The sequence below is a fragment of the Nycticebus coucang genome, chromosome X (genome assembly GCF_027406575.1).
Source record: "Nycticebus coucang isolate mNycCou1 chromosome X, mNycCou1.pri, whole genome shotgun sequence".
In the NCBI taxonomy this organism is placed as follows: Eukaryota; Metazoa; Chordata; class Mammalia; order Primates; family Lorisidae; genus Nycticebus; species Nycticebus coucang.
In genome coordinates this window covers 59,908,515-59,924,058 of record NC_069804.1, presented here as the reverse complement: position 1 = coordinate 59,924,058, position 15,544 = coordinate 59,908,515, and the positions used below count along the sequence as shown (strand labels likewise).

Genomic DNA, 15,544 nt, shown 5'->3' with positions numbered 1-15,544 from the left:
TTCAACAGAGGCTCCCATCCAGAAGGAGAGTTAAGGGACAGGAATTTAGTAAGTATCCTGGTGGATTTGAGCCGCACCAAGAGAGAAGGTTAAAGAATGCACATCAACACCGCTGAAGCAAGCTGTGACCATAAGGATGCAAAAAAAAGCAAAACGGCTCACTTCTGGATATTCTGAAGCCACACCCCCTGTCTCCCTGGGCAACCAGAGGAGGCCACCAGTGAGCAAAGGATTTGCCTGACTCTGCTCACAAACCTGGGAAGCTTCCAGGGCAGGGCCGACACAGAGAGGTAATCGGACACAAACCTCCAGCAGCAAAGACGTTTGAACTCAGAACAGCCCGTCTTCTGTAGGCAATTTTAGCAGAAACAGAGACAGAACCCCACAAAGTTGTCTGTTCTGTTCTGTTCTATTAGCAATATCAATCAGGGACGGGGCTAAGCCTGAGTAAACACCTCCCTCCCATCACCTGCATCAAGCTCAAAGATGTCAGGCCCCATCTCCTCCTGCTAGATAGCGGCAGACTGCAGGAGCCTGGCAGACTTCCTTGCAATTCAGGCAGGTGCAAACCCCTGGAGTATCTGTTTACTACAGGCAACTGGGTTAGCCATCTGCAGAGATACCAGTGACTGGGTCCGACAGAGGGGCAAAGTGGGGAAGGAGACATCAACCTTCCCAGACTGATCTATTTGCTAGGTGGCTCCTCCTGACTCCACGCAGCACTGGAGTAAGACATATCAGAGAAGTCACCAGAACCCTGTGATCCAGTTCCCAGAGACCTCTTGAACTCTCCCACCCGAGACAGGTGCTGATTGAGACAATTGATTTGCACCTTTTGAACTCAACTAATAGAATGAGCACTTTTCAGGCGGTGCCCTGGGTATGCGGTTGTAGGAAGGTTTGATTTTCCTTTTCCAACTGGTGCCAGAGGTGGGCAGGTGGGGTGACTTAATTGCTGGTTTTTCCACACAGCTGAGACTTCAAGCCAGAGTAAACGTTACAATAGGATCGAACAGAAACCAGCTGAAAACAAGACAGAACCACTTAGCCCCACCACACAGGACAGGGAGCCAGTTTCTCAGGCCACAACACTGTACGGGCCCTCGATAAAGCCCCAGGGGAAAAATCAAAGGGAGTAAAATAACCATGGGGTGGAATCAGCGGAAAAACTCTGGTAACATGAATAACCAGAATAGATCAACCCCCCCAAGAAAAGATACAGCAGATGTGATTGAAGATCCTATTCATAAACAACTGGCTGAGATGTCAAAAATCGAATTCAGAATTTGGATTGCAGACAAGATTAATAAAATGGAATTAGGAATTCGAGGAGAAATTCAAAAGTTGTCTCAAGAATTTAACGAATTTAAAGACAAAACCACCAAAGACTTAGACACACTGAAGCAAGAATTTACAGCCCTCAAAGATATGAAAAATACAGTAGAATCCCCAGTAACAGAATGGAACAAGCAGAAGAAAGGATTTCTGACATTGAAGATAAAGTCTTTGAACGCTCCCAATCTCTCAAAGAGGAAGATAAATGGAGAGCAAAAACGGATCACTCACTCAGAGAACTCTCAGACAATTTGAAGAAAAGCAACATACGAATAATTGGGATTTCGGAGAATGATGAAGTGGCCTCGAAGGGTACAGAGGCCCTTCTGCATGAAATTATGAAAGAAAAATTTCCAGACATGCCTAAAGAATCTGAAATTCAGATAGCAGACAGCTTCAGAACCCCAGCACGATTCAACCCCAATAAGTCATCCCCCAGGCATATCATAATTAGCTTCACTAAAGTTAACATGAAAGAGAAGATTCTCAAAGCAGCCTGGCGAAAGAAAACTATTACGTACAAAGGAAAGAATATTAGAATAATGGCAGATCTCTCTGATGAAACTTTTCAAGCCAGAAGAGGGTGGTCATCAACTTTTAATCTCCTAAAGCAAAAAAACTTTCAACCCAGGATCTTGTATCCAGCTAAACTGAGTTTCATTTATGATGGAGAAATTAAATACTTTAATGACATTCAAAAACTCAGGCCAGATATTTGCTGCATACAAGAGTCACATCTTAACTTAAAAGACAAATACAGACTCAGGGTGAAAGGATGGTCATCCATAATTCAGGCAAATCGTAATCAGAAAAAAGCAGGTGTTGCAATTTTATTTGCAGATACAGTAGGCTTTAAACCATCAAAAGTAAGGAAGAACAGGAATGGTCACTTCATATTTGTTAAGGGTAATACTCAATATGATGAGACCTCAATTATTAATATCTATGCACCCAACCAGAATGCACCTCAATTTATAAGAGAAACTCTAACAGATGTGAGTAACTTGATTTCTTACAGCTCCATAATCGTTGAAGATTTCAACACTCCTTTGGCAGTGTTGGATCAATCCTCCAGCAAGAAGCTGAGCAAAGAAATCTTAGATTTAAACCTAACCATCCAATATTTAGATTTAGCAGACATCTACAGAACATTTCATCCCAACAAAACTGAATACACATACTTCTCATCAGCCCGCGGAACTTACTCCAAAATTGACCACATTTTAGGTCACAAGTCTAACCTCAGCAAATTTAAAGGAATAGAAATTATTCCTTGCATCTTCTCGGACCATCATGGAATAAAACTTGAATTGAGTAACAACAGGAATCTGCATATTCATACAAAAACATGGAAGTTAAATAACCTTATGCTGAATGATAGCTGGGTCAGAGATGAGATTAAGACAGAAATCGCCAATTTTTTGGAACAAAACGACAATGAAGACACAAACTATCAGAACCTCTGGGACACTGCAAAGGCAGTTCTAAGAGGGAAATTTATAGCACTACAAGCCTTCCTCAAGAGAATGGAAAGAGAGGAAGTTAACAACTTAATGGACATCTCAAGCAACTGGAAAAGGAAGAAAATTCCAACCCCAAACCCAGTAGAAGAAAAGAAATAACCAAAATTAGAGCAAAATTCAATGAAATTGAAAACAAAAGAATAATACAACAGATCAATAAATCAAAAAGCTGGTTTTTTGAAAAGGTCAACAAAATAGATAAAACTCTGGCCAACCTAATCAGAAAAAAAAGGAGTAAAATCTCTAATACCATCAATCAGAAACAACAAAGACGAAATAACAACTGATTCATCAGAAATCAAAAAAATCCTTAATGAATATTACAAGAAACTTTATTCTCAGAAATATGAAAATCTGAAGGAAATTGACCGATACTTGGATGCACACTACCATCCAAGACTTAGTCAGAATCAAGTGGAAATGTTGAACAGACCCATATCAAGTTCATAAATAGCATCAACTATACAAAACCTCCCTAAAAAGAAAAGCCGAGGACCAGATGGTTTTACGTCAGAATTCTACCAAACCTTTAAAGAGGAATTAGTACCTATGTTACTCAACCTGTTCCAAAAGGTAGAAAATGAAGGAAGACTACCCAACACATTCTATGAAGCAAACATCACCCTGATCCCCAAACCAGGAAAAGACCCAACAAGAAAAGAAAATTATAGACCAATATCACTAATGAATATAGATGCAAAAATATTCAACAAGATCCTAACAAACAGAATCCAGCACAACACATCAAACAAATTATACATCATGACCAAGTTGGTTTTATCCCAGGGTCTCAAGGCTGGTTCAATATATGTAAATCTATAAATGTAATTCAGCACATAAACAAATTAAAAAACAAAGACCATATGATTCTCTCAATTGATGCAGAAAAAGCTTTTGATAATATCCAGCATCCCTTCATGATCAGAACACTCAAGAAAATTGGTCTAGAAGGGACTTTTCTTAAACTGATAGAGGCCATCTACAGCAAACCCACAGCCAATATCATATTGAATGGAGTTAAATTGGAATCATTTCCACTCAGATCAGGAACCAGACAAGGCTGCCCATTGTCTCCATTGCTTTTGAACATTGCAATGGAAGTTTTAGCCACCACAATTAGGGAAGAAAAGGCGATCAAGGGTATCCATATACGGTCAAAAGAGAACAAACTTTTGCTCTTCGCAGATGATATGATTGTGTATCTGGAAAACACTAGGGACTCTACTACAAAACTCCTAGAAGTGATCAAGGAATACAGTAGCATCTCAGGTTACAAAATCAACATTCATAAATCGGTAGCCTTTATATACACCAACAACAGTCAAGTTGAAAAAGCAGTTAAGGACTCTATCCCATTCACAGTAGTGCCAAAGAAGATGAAATATTTGGGAATTTATCTAACAAAAGACGTGAAAGATCTCTATACAGAGAACTATGAAACTCTAAGAAAAGAAATAGCTGAAAATGTTAACAAATGGAAAAACATACCATGCTCATGGCTGGGAAGAATCAACATTATCAAAATGTCCATACTACCCAAAGCAATATATAATTTCAACGCACTCCCTATTAAAGCTCCACTGTCATATTTTAAAGATCTTGAAAAAACAATACTTCATTTTATATGGAATCAGAAAAAAACTAGAATAGCCAAGACATTACTCAGAAATAAAAACAAAACAGGAGGAATCACACTACCAGACCTCAGACTTTACTACAAATCGATAGTGATCAAAACAGCATGGTACTGGCACAAAAATAGAGAAGTAGATATCAGGAACAGAATAGAGAACCAAGAGATGAATCCAGCTCCTTACCGCTATTTGATCTTTGACAAGCCAATTAAAAACATTCAGTGGGGAAAAGATTCCCTATTTAACAAATGGTGCTGGGTGAACTGGCTGGCAACCTGCAGAAGACTGAAATTGGACCCACACCTTTCACCATTAACTAAGATAGACTCTCACTGGATTAAAGATTTAAACTTAAGACATGAAACTATAAAAATACTGGAGGAGAATGCAGGGAAAACCCTTGAAGAAATTGGTCTGGGCACATATTTTATGAGGAGAACCCCCCGGGCGATTGAAGCAGCTTCAAAAATACACTACTGGGACTTGATCAAACTAAAAAGCTTCTGCACAGCCAAGAACACAGTAAGTAAAGCAAACAAATAGCCCTCAGAATGGGAGAAGATATTTGCAGGGTATATCTCTGACAAAGGTTTAATAACCAGAATCCACAGAGAACTCAAACGCATCAGCAAGAAAAAAACAAGGGATCCCATCGCAGGCTGGGCAAGGGATTTGAAGAGAAACTTCTCCGAAGAAGACAGGCGCAAGGCCTTCAGACATATGAAAAAATGCTCATCATCTTTAACCATCAGAGAAATGCAAATCAAAACTACTTTGAGATATCATCTAACTCCAGTGAGACTAGCCTATATCACAAAATCTCAAGACCAAAGATGTTGGCGTGGATGTGGAGAAAATCAGTGGGTATTTGCACTTCTGCACTGCTGGTGGGAATGCAAATTAATACATGCCTTTTGGAAAGACATATGGAGAACACTCAGAGATCTAAAAATAGATCTGCCATTCAATCCTGTAATTCCTCTGCTGGGCATATACCCAGAAGACCAAAAATCACAACATAACAAAGATTTGTACCAGAATGTTTATTGCAGCCCAATTCATAATTGCTAAGTCATGGAATAAGCCCAAGTGCCCATCGATCCACGAATGGATTAATAAATTGTGGTATATGTACACCATGGAATATTATGCAGCCTTAAAGAAAAATGGAGACTTTACCTCTTTCATGTTTACATGGATGGAGCTGGAACATATTCTTCTTAGTAAAGTATCTCAAGAGTGGAAGAAAAAGTACCCAATGTACTCAGCCCTACTATGAAACTAATTTGGGGCTCTTACATGAAAGCTATAACCCAGTTACAACCTAACAATAGGGGGAAATGGAAAAGGGAGGGGAGGGAGGGGGGTGGTGGGTAGAGGGAGGGGGATCGGTGGGATCATACCTGTGGTGCATCTTACAGGGGTATTTGCGAAACTTGGTAAATGTAGAATGTAAATGTTTTGGCACAGTAACTGAGATAATGCCAGGAAGGCTATGTTAGCCATTGTGTTGAAAATGTGTCAAATGGTCTATGAAGCGAGTGTATGATGCCCCATTATCATATCAATGTATACAGTTATGATTTAATAAAAAAAATAAAAAATAAAAAGCAAACAAAAAGGCCAAAAATAAATAAATAAATAAAGGTAAATTGTTGCCTAGTTAGTAATTATTTAAAATAATAAAATAGTTAATTAAAATATTGATAGTGTCCATTAAAGGAAATACTATTTAAGAGCTGGCAAATAAATTCTTTTTTTTTTTTTTTTCTGAGACAGAGTCTCACTATCTTGCCCTAGGTAGAGTGCTGGGATATCACAGCTCACAGCAACCTCAGACTCTTGGGCTTAAGCAATTCTCTTACTTCAGTCTCCCAAGTAGCTGGGACTTCAGGTGCCCACCACAATGCCTGGCTATTTTTTTGTTGTAGTCGTCATTGTTGTGTGGCAGGCCTAGGCCAGGTTTGAACCTGCCAGCCCCGATGTATGTGGCTGGCGCCTTGGCCACTGAGCTACAGGAGCTGAGCCAAGGCAAATAAATTCCTTTTTTTTTTTCTTTTTTGGCCTGGGGTGGGTTTGAACCCACCACCTTCGGCATATGAGGCTGGCACCCTACTCCTTTGAGCCACAGGTGCCACCCAAAGGCAAATAAATTCTTAAAAGAGCTATCAGAATTGCTTCTGTCTGAATGTCTTTATGTCTATGTGTCTATGTGTCGTTTGTATGCAATATTTTACTATCAAATTATATGAAAGGAGCTCTAATTAATTAGTTTAAAATAATAAGTGCTTAAATCAAAAAGATAAAAACTAACTCAAATCATTTTTAGTTCACATGACTTTAAAAATACAGTAATTGACCTCTATTGAAGTTTCTTTTTGACTCTTGAATCCTGATTCACAACTTCTCTCTCTTTTTTTTTTTTTTTTTTTTTTTTTTTTGCAGTTTTTGTCCGGAGTCAGGTTGAACCCACCACCTCTGGTATATGGGGCCGGCACGTTACTCCTTGAGCCACAGGTGCCACCCCACAACTTCTCTTAACATTCACTTTCAGAGGGAGACAATTAACATGGACCAAAATACCTCAGAGATACTGACAGAGTCTCCTTCCAATAGTCTCTCAGATTCTCAGTGCTGCTTTAGACTCTGTAATGTTTATCCAGGGATCCACTCTTGCTCAGTACATCTTTAGTATGTTGGTGATCTTTTGCTCTGTAAACGGGGTGTTCTCTTAGACTCATTCTTTTAAAGACTCTAGCTGATTGAGACTATAAAGCCTCTAGCTCTGAACTCCAATAGGTATAGACAACTGTTACTTAGGACATAAAATATCTCAGGACACTCAAGCTCACCCCAAAATTCTTTGAGTCAATTTTGTTATAGCCCTCACTAGAACGTGAATATTGAAAAAAAGGAAAACCTGCCACTATTCAGCTCACAGCAACCTCAAACTCCTGGGCTTAAGCGATTCTCTTACCTCAGCCTCCCAAGTAGCTGGGACTACAGACTCCCACCACAATGCCCTGCTATTTTTTTGTTGTTGTAGTTGTCATTGTTGTTTAGCAGGCCTGGGCTGGATTCAAACCCACAGCCCTGGTATATGGCCAGCACCCTACCCACGGAGCTACAGGCACTGCTCATACCTCCAGCTTTAGGTTTTTCTTGCTATTTAGCTATTGTTTTCATGATTAGTGGATGGGTTTAATGGAATCTGACCAGGGATGCTGATGCTACAACAGTGGCAAAGAAAGTAATAACTGAGATTATTCCTCATTTTGGTATTTATGGATTAATTCAGATCAGTGGGCTTATTTTAAACCACTTGCTTGCAAAGTTTCTGGAGTACTCATTAAAAATTTCATACCCCATAGTAATAGAGGCAAAGCCCTGAAAAATAGCAAAAATGTTTTATGAGATGTCTCTTTAAACCCCCTTACTCTTTTTGGGAATTAAAACCTACATTCCTGCCTGAGGCCAGTAATCAGAGGGGCAGGGGGATTATTCTTCATTATTTTGTACCACAGGAAATGGCTCAACAGGAATTTTCTGGGCAGAACTCAAGAGGTTGTCTTTACCAAAGATGCTCTAGCTAAACAGCAATAGCCTAAAGCTGAAAACTTTCTTTAAAAGTTCTGTATTTTTGCTTATAGTTAGGATGATGGTACTTCATTTGCCAGCAAATTAATACATTTCTCTTTCCTTTCCCTCAAACTTCTTGCTCTCATTCTTTGTTCAGCCTTAGGATCATATACCAGACTTTTGGTATCAGGACTTGGCATCTTGGGTAGGTCCATGTGTGCTCCAGTGGAACATTACTCCGCAACTGCTGCCATGGTTGGAAGAAGTAGGGAGCAGCCCTGGTTCAAGCCATGTATCTTCAACAGTAGGAGTGGCGTCTTGTCAAGGTGAGACAGCTGCTGGCGACTAATTAGTTCTGCAGAACTCCTGTCTCTTTCTCCTCAGATTAGATGCAACTCCAACCAACAGGAACCTTGTTGAGGAAAAGGAAATGGATTTGAAAAGTTTTGTAACACCTTACCCATTTATTTATTTATTTTTTATTAAATCATAACTGTATACATTGATACCTTACCCATTTTTGATAAGTTCCATGGTATACACACCAAGACCCTAGATTCCACCCATTTGGGAAAGGTTTATGAACCTTCCAGCCCTATGGCAGGGTATTTGTAGGCACCATTTTGGGGTGGAATTCATGGTTGAATGTAACTAGACAACCTGGAGGATTCATCTCCTTTTGGATTAGAAGAATTCATTTCTCATTTACAGATCCCAGGGAACTTGGGTGATTCATCCCCTTTTGGATTTGGAGAATTCTGTTCTCTTTTGTATAGTTCCCATTGGTAGGGAATCTGGGGAATGCCTTCTGTTTTGGATTTGGAGAATTTGGTTGTTATTTGTATGGTTCCCTTTTCTTGGAAGGCCTTGACATTTGAAATGGTTTGCTTTGGGAATTACCTGTGTTGTCTACTTGTCATATTGTATTCATTGTTGTTGTTTGTCAACAAGGGAGGCTCATTTCTATTCCATCTGAATGCCCCTTGGGGAGATTCTCAGCTATTTGGCCAACTTATAGCTATAATTTTATGTCTAAAAGAAAATGGTGTTATTGTAATTGAATGTATGTGCTAGAGTGTGGAAAGTGCCATTGAATGGAACCTTTAATTAGAATACTATCTTACAACTGGAATTATTTCATTGAGAGTAAGTAAATGGATGAGATACCATATGTACAGTCTTTTATGCAATTGCATAATAAAGAGGGTGAAATGCCTTGTGATAAAATTGGGGAGGCATTAACCAGGTTGGATCTCATGAACCCAATTTCCCACCACTAGCTCCTCACTTGTCAGGGAAGACACTCTGGGCTAAGCCACACTCAGGTTCACACTACTGGAATCTCCATTGTGATCATCATGGAGCATACTAATGGGAGCAACTTTCCACCTGCTAGAAGCCTGCAGCTAGCCTGGTAGGCAACCCTGCATGGAGCAGGTCTGGGTCAACTGCTGCTGCCACCACCATCTTGGGCCAAGTAGGGTGTGACTAGAATGATTCTTCAGTCACACACCAAATAGGTTATGACTTGGGAGTAGGAATGGTCCCTTCTTCTGAGACCCAGAAGGGAACTCAATTTAACCAGAGGCCACCCATAACCTCCACAGGGCAATTTCCATTATGGCAATATCAGATGAAGGCTTGAATGCACAAGGGAGGCTGGCAGAGTATTATTGGACTTATACAAATTGGAATCCTAATGTGGACTCAGACTGTGTTAGAATAAATCATTACTGAAAGTATATTCTAGCAGGCCTTTGGAGAAGAATACCTAGGCAGACGAGTTTAACCAAAGTCCAAGAATTACAACAAAAATATAATGAAAGTCCTTCTGAATTTTTGAAACACATTGTCAGGCATGTTGGAAATATACAGATGCAGATGCAGAGGCCCCTGAAAATATGCACATGATTAATATGACTTATATAGGGCGAAGTGTTCAGATATATAGAGTAGAAACTGAAACCTATGTGTGTTCTGTTAGCTCCACCAACCAAGGTTCCTTTGAGACAGTCAAAAGGAATGACTGAATCTGGAGTGGTGGAGATGGGCCCTGTGAGGCATTCAAGGTGCTAACATAACTGATCCCAAAGAAGCCAGTGGGAGCCCTTGGAAGAATTATTTTGTTTGCTAAGGGCATGGTGCCCTGGAATGTGTTCACCCCAAGAGAGGAGGTGGGAGGCTCCATGCTTCACTAATCCAATATCCGAATATCCCTACAGGAGTCCTGGGTACAACTGGCAACAGGGACTCGATTAGTGGACCTTTTCATTGACGCAAGACTGCCACTACTGCCAAGACACATGGCCGGAAGCAGTCCAGGGCTTCTTCCTTGGCTGTTGTCTCAGCCCCCGGTACCAGCCCTACACAGCACTCTTTGAGACAGGCAGGGGAGGGAGAGCTGGAGGGAAGGAAAGTTCAGGCAGAGATGAGGCCACCAGCAGCAAGCAGCAGCTGAGAAACTCTTTGCCACAGGCCCAAGAGGCAAGTCCCTGCGATCTGCCCCCCAAACTGGAGCTGCTCTCACTGCCGCCTCCACCGCCAAATCTGGCAGACCTGGGCAAGCAGTGGGAGAACTGGGAGCTGTTCCAAAAGTGGCAGAAGCTCACCTCTGAGGGGGCTGCCAAGCTCCTGCTGGACACCTTTGAATAGCAGGGCCTGGTGAAGGGCATAGGAGGCTGCCACTGTAGAACAGTTTGTTATGAAGTTTGGGCCTTAGCAGACTTGCACATCATTGCAACATTTGTAAGAAGGAAGCTACTAAAAAGTGAGTAAGGCCATATAGGCCAATGGGACCCTTGGGACATACAAACAGAGTTTAAATTCTCCATACCAATGAGTATAGATTTGTGCAAGATCCTAGACCTAGGGTGGCCTTGAAGTGCTGTTGGACTGTTTTGTCTCAGGAGTTTGAAAAGACCCCCATGCCCTGTTTGGTGAGAGCTTAGCTGGGGACTTGCGGAACCTGAAATTGAATGGATTTGCAAACAGCAAATCTTATCTGGGATTCCAAATAAGGAAGGGAACCCACAGCAACCATGCAGATTCCTAGGAATGGCAGGGTTCTGTTGCAACTAGATCCCTTTGTACTAATGGTGGGGCCCTGTACAAGGCCCTTAAAGGAATAGATGTGGAGCCCCTGATCTGAACCACAGACTGTCAAAATGCCTTTGAAAAACCAGAGTCTTATGACTGCCCCTGCTTTGGGGTTGCCTAATTTTCAGAAAGAATTTAAATTACGTGTAAAACAAGGAATGAACCTTGGATTCCTAGTATAAGTGCTTGGGAGACATCTCACAGCTAATGGTATACTTGTCAAAGCCATAGGACAATACTGTGAGAGGATGGCCTCCTTGCCTCTGGGCAGTAGTAGCTACTTGTGAGTTGTCATTAAAGACTGTGTCTATGCTCAATCCTGCCATCCTGTTACCAGCCAAAGAGAATAAGCCTTTGCAGCATGACTATTGAGAAGTTCTGAGGGCTGTTTACTCTAGCAGGATAGATCTGCCAGATCAGTTGATGCCAGAGCCAGATTGGGATCTTTTTACTAACCAGAGCAGCTTTATCGACAATGGACAAAAAAGGTCTGGATATGCAGTGGTCACAGAATGATAAGTACTTGAAACAATGACATTGTTGCCTGATACCTTGGCCCAGGAAACTAAGCTGACTGCTTTAACCAGAGTTCTTCATCCATCCAGAGGAAAAAAACATTTAGATGAACTATAAATATGCTTTTATGATTATACATGCTCATGGTGCCATTTGGAAGGAAAGGGGGCTCCCTATGGCAGGAAATAAGGATATTAAGTATGCCACTGAAACAATGGCCCTAATACAGGCTGTGGCTGAGCCCAAGCAGGTGGCCACCATGCACTGGCCTAGTGACCAAAAAGGGAGACACTTAATGTTGCAAAAAGAAATCAGGCCACTGGAAGAGCTGCTAAGGAGGCTGATAAAGGTGATCTTTTTTTCAAGGCCTTGATATCCCAGCTGGATTTAGACCAAAATAAACCCTCTTTAAAACTAAAGACTAGGGCTCTGACATCTTGGATGGCATAGCTAAGTGGAGACAGACTCATTCTTCTGCCCAAAGCCTTGGTTCAGCCTGTTAGGATGGACCTACAGGAGTGCACATATTATGGGCATGATGCCTTAATGCATTTGATAGATCCTCATTTAAGAAGACCCCATTTGCAACAAACTATGTGTTCGAAATAATCCAAAGACTGAAAGGGAACCTACACTTTCAGTGACTGGCAAATTGGTTTCACTCAGATGCCTAAATTTGTATTAGTAGAAACTTTTTCAGGCTCAGTAGAGGCTTATGCTACCCAAGCAGACAGAGCATCTGAAGTTACCAGAATCTTTCTAAGGGAACTCACTCTGAGATGAGCTCCTACCAAGACCTTCTGGCCTGGGTTGAGGCCTACGCCAAGTTCCTGTGCATATACACCAGTACAGAGGAACAGGCCTCGAAGGACAATGGGATGACAGGCATTAGAAGTCCAGGGAAAGGGACCAAGCTGATGGAGAATGGCATGCTGGTGATAGATACCTCAGCAGCTCCTCCTCCTATAGCAGGGATATCATCAGGCACCATAGCAACATGGCTAAGCTGCAAAAAGCTGGGACCAAGAAGGAAGAGACTTGGAAGCTGATGGAGACAGACAAGACTAAGACAGGGCAGGTCAGGCTGTCTGTGTCCTGGGACTACATAAAGGCCATTGGACCATTCATCTCCTTCCTGAGCATCTTTCTCTTCTTGTGTAACTACATCACCACCCTGGCTTCTAACTATCGGCTCAGTCTCTGGACTGACAACCCTTTGTCAACAGGACTCAGGAGCACACTGAAGTCTGTCTGAGCATGTGTGGGCCCCTGGGCATTTCACAAGTTATCACTGTGTTTGGCTACTCCATGGCAGCGTTCATTAGGGGAATCTTTGCTTCCAGACATGTGCACCTGGATCTGCTGTGTAGCATCATTCTGTGCCCACCCATGAGCTTTTTCAAGCAGACTCCCAGTGGGAACCTGGTGAACTGTTTCTCTAAGAAGTTGGACATGGTGAACTCAGTGATCCCACAGGTCCTCAAGATGTTCATAAGCTCCTTTCCTCCATACAGAGTGATAATGGACCCATCTTTGTATCAGAGGTAACCCATCAAGTAAGCAAAGCCCTGTATCTAGAATGGAAATTGCATGCATCCTGGAATTGATGCAGGAAACCCATCTAAATTGGGGTAAGGAATTGCTGCTTGCCCTCCTCTGGATAAGGTTAGCCCCTTGAAGCAGGCTTAAGTGAAGCCCCTAAAAATAGTTTATAGGGGATCTTTCCAAGCACCCTGAAGTAAGTATGGTAATACAGTCATAGGTGAAGAAAACAGAGAAATCAATATGTCAAACAGGTAAATTAAATTCTAACTACTAGGGTGGTGCCTGTGGCTCAAAGGAGTAGGGCGCTGGCCCCACATGCTGAAGGTGGCAGGTTCAAACCCAGCCCCAGCCAGAAACTGAAAAAAAAAAATTCTAACTACTATGCATGAGTTTGCTTCTTTCAGGTTCCCACCCCAGTTGGAAGCAGAGAAGTGGAAGGAACCCTATGAAATGTCTCTGACAACTCACACCTCATTGAAATTATCAGAGTAAAAACCTTGGGTCTAAAATTCCATAGTAAAGAGGTGTTCAATGAAAGAGGAGGTCCCAAAGCCCAGCAGATGGGCCAGCCTTTGTGTTCTCAACCTTCCTAATGCTGCAACCCTTTAATACAGTTCCTCATTTTGTGGTAACCCCCAATCATAAAATTATTTTCGTTGCTACTTCATAACTGTAATTTTGCTGTTGTTATGAATTGTAATATAAATATCTGATATGCAAGATGTGTTTTCCGATGGTTTTAGGGGTCGCAACCCACAGGTTGAGAACTGCTGCTTTAGGTGATCTAAAGTATCTGTTTAAGAAGGAAAAATGAAAATGTTGATATTTTTGCTAACCTTTTTTGGTTATTTCTTCTGTATATAAAATATGGCAAGACGACTCCTTAGTAAAGATTTCCTGGGCTATTGCATCATGCACTGATCTGTTTCACTACTGAGTTTGTTATCCCAAACTTTGTTCAGTGAAAGTATTCTTGTATATGATTTCTGAATTTACAGAAGCCAGTCTCTTGGATCACCTATGGGGCATGGATCACCTCCATATTCAGAGGTCCCATGTTTCTTTCCTACTCAGCCCTGTATTGGACATTGTGTGCAAGGTAACAGTAAGGATGCACAATACTGTTGGTGTCCTAGATACCAAGCCAGGTAAAATCTCTCTTATCAAGTATCCTCCTCTATTTCACCTTGTCAATCCTTATAGTTGTAGTTGTATACTAACGAATTTTTTCACCTGGTAATCTGGTGCATTTTTTATTTTGTAAATCTATTGCCAAAGCTTTACTATTGCATAAATAAATACAAACCTTCCATCTAAAGCATCACACCAATTCAAAAGGAAGTAGCTAAATGACTGCATTGCCCCTCCTCTCTGATAGAATCTCTCCACTCCGGTAGAGCTAGCCCACCCAGGAAAGATCCAGTACATGTTCCTCCCAAGAAAAGTTGAATGGACCAATCCCTGCCTCTCTGGCCCTTTTAAATCCCCATTTGCCATAGCACATGTGTGGATTTCTTCTCCGTTGGGAATTTTACCCCACCTGCACCCAAGTGGAATAAAAGCCACATTGATCGCACAGAACTGGGACTTCATTTTCCTTTCATCTCGTGCCTCAGAGTAATCTTTTATCTTTAGGTCTGAACCTCTCATATGGTGCGGTGACTCAGATGAGGAGAAGCTCCCTTGGGGGGCTAAAAAATATACCCCATTGGACCCAACCAAAGGGACCCTTGTTCCCACGAGGGGAAGGGAACTGGGACACCCTCCGACCCTGCCTAAAATTCACCATATAATAATGAGGTAAGCCTTTGTCCTTTTCTGAACTTCTTTTCTCTCCCCACCCTGACTCTAATTCCTCTTCTCCTCCCCCTCTATCTCTGCACCTTTTTAAAAGTATTCATATATAGTCTCTTGGTGCCTTTTAAAGTTTCCTTTCTTTCCCCCATTTTAGGCCAAAAATTCCAGTGATCCTTGTCTCTTCTGGTCACTGATTAACCTCAGCAGCCCAGGCTTGCCCACCCAAGGCCCTCCTGTGGGGCTGGGCCATTTCCAGTGGTCCATATATTTTCTGGTCATGGGCTAACCTCAGCGAATCAGGCTCCCCATCTGGTACCCTACTGTGGGCCTAGATTTTTCCAGCTGGTGAAGGACACACACAGAGGCTGGGTCCTCTCTGGCTGCAATGTCTGCCATTTCGTCCCTCCTTATCCTCCTCAAAAATTCTCTTCGTATCTTCACTTTAATCTCATTTATTTTCTACTTCCAGTTTTCTATATGGGCACCACTCAGTCACCGATTTCCCCTTCTTCAGCTTTA

At 41.8% G+C, this 15,544-nt stretch overlaps 1 pseudogene; it reads left to right on the top strand.

Annotated features, from left to right (window-relative positions):
- Nucleotides 1-10,723, top strand: part of LOC128576825 (ubiquitin-associated protein 2-like) — a 53,102-nt pseudogene extending 42,379 nt beyond the window's left edge.
- The last annotated feature ends 4,821 nt before the right edge of the window (nucleotides 10,724-15,544 follow it).